A 6381-nucleotide genomic window follows, 5' to 3' on the forward strand; every position below is an offset into this window, starting at 1 on the left:
GTGTCCCCGGTACCAAATACCATCTAGGTTCCACTTCTCTAGGCAGGCGATACCGAGAATGTACACAGACCTCAGAAAAAGAGTCACCAGTGTCCTAAAATATGCAGTTGTACCCACTGTCCACTTAACCACGGACATGTGGACAAGTGGAGCAGGGCAGACTCAGGACTATATGACTGTGACAGCCCACTGGGTAGATGTATTGCCTCCCGCAGCAAGAACAGCAGCGGCGGCACCAGTAGCAACATCTCGCAAACGCCAACTCGTTCCTAGGCAGGCTACGCTTTGTATCACCGCTTTCCATAAGAGGCATACAGCTGACAACCTCTTACGGAAACTTAGGAACATCATTGCAGAATGGCTTACCCCAATTGGACTCTCCTGGGGATTTGTGACATCGGACAACGCCACCAATATTGTGCATGCATTACATGTGGGAAAATTCCAGCACGTCCCATGTTTTGCACATACATTGAATTTGGTGGTGCAGAATTTTTTTAAAAACGACAGGGGCGTGCAAGAGATGCTGTCTGTGGCCCGAAGAATTGCGGGCCACTTTCGGCATTCAGCCACCGCGTGCCGAAGACTGGAGCACCACCAAACACAATCCTGAACCTGCCCCGCCATCATCTGAAGCAGGAGGTGGTAACGAGGTGGAATTCAACCCTCTATATGATTCAGAGGATGGAGGAGCAGCAAAAGGCCATTCAAGCCTATACATCTGCCTACGATATAGGCAAAGGAGGGGGAATGCACCTGACTCAAGCACAGTGGAGAATGATTTCAACGTTGTGCAAGGTTCTGCAACCCTTTAAACTTGCCACACGTGAATTCAGTTCAGACACTGCCAGCCTGAGTCAGGTCATTCCCCTCATCAGGCTTTTGCAGAAGAAGCTGTAGAGATTGAAGGAGGAGCTAAAACGGAGCGATTAAGCTAGGCATGTGGGACTTGTGGATGGAGCCCTTCATTCGCTTAACCAGTATTCACGGGTGGTCAATCTGCTGAAATCAGAGCACTACATTTTGGCCACCGTGCTCGAGCCTAGATTTAAAGCCTACGTTGACATAATTCTGCAGAGGTGCAAAGACCTGCTGGTGAGACACTTGTCAAGTCAAGCGGAACGTGACCCGTCAAAAGCTCCTCCTTCACATTCTCCCGCAACTGGGGCTGCGAGGAAAAGGCTAAGAATTCTGAGCCCACCCGCTGGCGGTGATGCAGGGCAGTCTGGAGCGAGTGCTGACATCTGGTCCGGACTGAAGGACCTGCCAACGATTACTGACATGTCGTCTACTGTCACTGCATATGATTCTGTCACCATTGAAAGAATGGTGGAGGATTATATGAGTGACCGCATCCAAGTAGGCACGTCAGACAGTCCGTATGTATACTGGCAGGAAAAAGAGGCAATTTGGAGGCCCTTGCACATACTGGCTTTATTTTACCTAAGTTGCCCCCCCTCCAGTGTGTACTCCGAAAGAGTGTTTAGTGCAGCCGGTAACCTTGTCAGCAATTGGCGTACGAGGTTACTTCCAGAAAATGTGGAGAAGATGATGTTCATCAAAATGAATTATAATCAATTCATCCGTCGAGACATTCACCAGCAATTGCCTCCAGAAAGTACACAGGGACCTGAGATGGTGGATTCCAGTGGGGACGAATTAATAATCTGTGAGGAGGGGGATACAGTGAAAGGGGTGAGGAATCGGAGGATGAGGAGGAGGTGGACATCTTGCCTCTGTAGAGCCAGTTTGTGCAAGGAGAGATTGATTGCTTCTTTTTTGGTGGGGGCCCAAACCAACCAGTCATTTCAGTCACAGTTGTGTGGCAGACCCTGTCGCTGAAATGATGGGTTTGTTAAAGTGTGCATGTCCTGTTTATACAACATAAGGGTGGGTGGGAGGGCCCAAGGACAATTCCATCTTGCACCTTTTTTTTCTTTCATTTTTCTTTGCATCATGTGCTGTTTGGGGACTATTTTTTGAAGTGACATCCTGTCTGACACTACAGTGCCACTCCTAGATGGGCCAGGTGTTTGTGTCACCCATTTGGGTCGCTTAGCTTAGCCATCCAGCGACCTTGGTGCACCTCTCTTTTTCTTTGCATCATGTGCTGTTTGGGGACTATTTTTTAAATCGGCCATCCTGTCTGACACTGCAGTGCCACTCCTAGATGGTGTACTACTATGATGAGTGTGAATCCGCACCAGTACCATATAAGTGTGTAAATATTAGAATGATATGTTAACCAATATGAGAGCAGTTTACAACACAATTTCAGAACTGCTTTTTGATTGGTGGTGCTCCCAGGAAATTTGTAGATGAACTACATTGAAGATAAGAGAAAAGACAAAAAACCCTTTTTTGGGAGCACTCTTGATTATTAAATAGGTGTGATGTAAATGGAGATGTCAGTAATTAAAACTTAACCTTTAATTGATCCTTGTATAAAAAATTATAAAAATGTAAAAATATGATGATTGGCAATCAAATGATGCTACTAATAGGAGGATCTTGTTGACCTTTTTAGCATATATGGTACAAGATCGTTATGTAGGTGAAAATATGTATATATACCTTGGATAACTTCACCAGTTATGGTAAGGGACGAAAAGTGCAAGCAAATGATGGTCAAATCTAGGGATGGTGTCTGACTGTGGAAAAATAATTTTAGAAAAAAGAGAGAAAAAGAGGGAAAGAAAAGGAAAGGTGATAGGGATGAAGGTCTCCTTGGAAAATGGCCCACTGCACCTGGTATTCTCAGGAGGTTCCCCTTCCTAGTACTGACCAGGCCATACCTGCTTAGCTTCCGAGATCGGACAAGATCGGGCGTATTCAGGGTAGTATGGCCGTGGGCCGTTTGTTGAAGGAGAAGAAATTACCACTTCTGCTGTCTGTACTATACATAAATCAAAACTGTTGATAGTTCGAAATTGTATTTCCAGATGAGAGAGTGTATAAGGGATAGAAAATTGAATTTTGAAGCAAGCGTTTGGAGAGAGACAGGAATGTGAATACTGAATATGGATTATTGGTGAAAATTAAGGGATCCTGAAAACTGTCTTCTCACAAAGTATATAGACTAGTAGTGCTCTAATAGAACTTGCTCAATAGGAGCTGAAAGCTGGCTTAATATTAACAATAAAGTGACAGTGCAGGAATAATTGAATGAATGAAAAATGAATAATTAATTAATACTGGCTAAATAGGAGCTGAATGCTGGCTCAATATTACCAATAAAGTGACAGTGCAGGAATAAATGAATGAATAAAAACATGAATAATTAAATAATTCATGAAAAATGTGCACAAGACTGAATAGGTAAACAATTAATTAATGACAATTCAGAAAAAAATGAAAGAAAAGAAAAGGTCCTAGACCGAGATTACAGTCCTTGTAGGAGCCAAACTGATGGAGCTATAATGGTTCGAGCAAACAAACGGAAAAACACATTGAGCTCAAGGCTGGCTCCAAAAATAACTGAACTCTTAATGGTATATAGAGGTAGAGTTTGACATTGGTTAATTTGGTTAATTTGATTAATTTGACAAACTAAGTTCATAAATAAAAAGAGACACACTTTTGAGCTCAAGGCTGGCTCCAAAGCATTACTTTGGTCCCTATTGTGATAGATAAATAAATATCTGGTAGTTATCCCTAGTATGTGCGGAGAATTCAAAATTAATAATGAAATGATGCCTTGTGGCAAAGTATTCTGCAGGTACTGATGGCCCCAATGCTGTATTGTTATAAATTACGTTTGCAGGTACATGCAGTGCCACTATGACTGAGGCGAGGTTCAGGGGAGAGGAGTGTGCAGGTCCTTAGGCAAGTAATGTTCAATTGCCCTGGTGGTATAGTGTACTTTACCCCCACCACTTGATTAGTGGTGTCTGTTTAGACGTCCCCTGGAGTTCTCCGCTGTGAGCGATGATAGCCGCGGCCGCCCGCTTCAGGATCGGGCGGTATCGCGATGACGTCACTGGATGACGTGTTTCCGACGTACGTTTCACCTTACGAGGCTTGATCACGAGAGCATCTCTCTGCCGCTCTCTTGTGGCCGGTATTTGAATGACGCTTCAACCTATGATATGTGGAACTGAAAGACGGACAGTTGATTGTTCCTATCCTGAAGCTGCTGACATGATGTTGGTGGCGGCCATGTTGGAAAAGGGAAAAGGGGAAAAGGAGAGGGAAAAAGGACTGGAACTATGTAATGAATGTGCTAGAAAATAGGGGGGAAAAAGAGAAAAAAAGGAAAAAAGTGTGCAGGCAATTGGTGGAATTAATAAAAAGAAAAAAAAGAGAATAAGAATGAAATAGAGAAAAGAATAGAAAAGAAAGAAGAAATTGCACAGAAGACTCCACCTTTCAGACCAAAAGTATTGAACTAGCAGCAAGATTAAAAGAAAGAGGCTATAGCAACAGGCTAATCAAAAAAGCCAAATCTGAAGTGCTTAAAATAAACCGGGACTCTTTGATCTTTCCGGACGAAAAAATCAAAGAGGACAAAGGTACCCTACGGTTCATAGGGGATTTCTGCAAAAATTGGAAAGATGCCAGGAAAATCTTACAAAATCATTGGCATATACTCAAGATGGATGTGGACCTCTCAGATCAAATTGGCCAGAATTAAAACATGAGTTGGAGAAGGGCACCGAACTTGAAAGATAAGCTTGTAAGAAGCCACTTCTCATGCCCTCCCAAGCAGAGACCTCTCAGAGGCAGCCACCCGTGTGGCAGCTGTAAGGCATGCCCTCACATCAATAACACAATGAATGTCACAGACAAATTCAATCAGAAAATCGAAATTAAAGATTTTTTTCAACTGTAAAACAGAGAACGTGATTTATTGTATCACATGTCCCTGCGATTTGAGATACGTAGGCATGACATCTCGCATGCTGAAGGTAAGGGCACTTGAACACATTGGCACAGTGAGGAACGCCAGATCTGACTCGGCGAGATTCAAGTCCTTTTTCCCTCTCCTTTTCCCCTTTTCCCTTTTCCAACATGGCCGCCACCAACATCATGTCAGCAGCTTCAGGATAGGAACAATCAACTGTCCGTCTTTCAGTTCCACATATCATAGGTTGAAGCGTCATTCAAATACCGGCCACAAGAGAGCGGCAGAGAGATGCTCTCGTGATCAAGCCTCGTAAGGTGAAACGTACGTCGGAAACATGTCATCCAGTGACGTCATCGCGATACCGCCCGATCCGGAAGCGGGCGGCCGCGGCTATCATCGCTCACAGCGGAGAACTCCAGGGGACGTCTAAACAGACACCACTAATCAAGTGGTGGGGGTAAAGTACACTATACCACCAGGGCAATTGAACATTACTTGCCTAAGGACCTGCACACTCCTCTCCCCTGAACCTCGCCTCAATCATAGTGGCACTGCGTGTACCTGCAAACGTAATTTATAACAATACAGCATTGGGGCCATCAGTACCTGCAGAATATTTTGCCACAAGGCATCATTTCATTATTAATTTTGAATTCTCCGCACATACTAAGGATAACTACCAGATATTTATTTATCTATCACAATAGGGACCAAAGTAATGCTTTGGAGCCAGCCTTGAGCTCAAAAGTGTGTCTCTTTTTATTTATGAACTTAGTTTGTCAAATTAATCAAATTAACCAATGTCAAACTCTACCTCTATATACCATTAAGAGTTCAGTTATTTTTGGAGCCAGCCTTGAGCTCAATGTGTTTTTCGGTTTGTTTGCTATGAATTTGCCTCTGTTTTTGTTTAATCAATGAACTCATTGTGCACTAATCAGCTGATTCATTTCAGCCCTGCATTGCCCTGATTGGGTTTTCCCATTCCCTTTTTATTCTTTCTCAGAATAATCATTTAATGTTTCGTTTATTTATCAATCAATCAATCAATGCAAATGTAACGGGCATTGTCTCGAACCATTATAGCTCCATCAGTTTGGCTCCTACAAGGACTGTAATCTCGGTCTAGGACCTTTTCTTTTCTTTCATTTTTTTCTGAATTTTCATTAATTAATTGTTTACCTATTCAGTCTTGTGCACATTTTTCATGAATTATTTAATTATTCATGTTTTTATTCATTCATTTATTCCTGCACTGTCACTTTATTGGTAATATTGAGCCAGCATTCAGCTCCTATTTAGCCAGTATTAATTAATTATTCATTTTTCATTCATTCAATTATTCCTGCACTGTCACTTTATTGTTAATATTAAGCCAGCTTTCAGCTCCTATTGAGCAAGTTCTATTAGAGCACTACTAGTCTATATACTTTGTGAGAAGACAGTTTTCAGGATCCCTTAATTTTCACCAATAATCCATATTCAGTATTCACATTCCTGTCTCTCTCCAAACGCTTGCTTCAAAATTCAATTTT

General features: G+C 42.5%; 1 pseudogene; it reads right to left on the minus strand.

The window, feature by feature from the left end:
• Positions 1 to 2736: 2736 nt before the first annotated feature.
• Positions 2737 to 2854, minus strand: LOC134894126 (5S ribosomal RNA; annotated as a pseudogene).
• Positions 2855 to 6381: the final 3527 nt, after the last annotated feature.

This window comes from Pseudophryne corroboree, chromosome 3 (genome assembly GCF_028390025.1).
Source record: "Pseudophryne corroboree isolate aPseCor3 chromosome 3, aPseCor3.hap2, whole genome shotgun sequence".
Taxonomy (NCBI): domain Eukaryota; kingdom Metazoa; phylum Chordata; class Amphibia; order Anura; family Myobatrachidae; genus Pseudophryne; species Pseudophryne corroboree.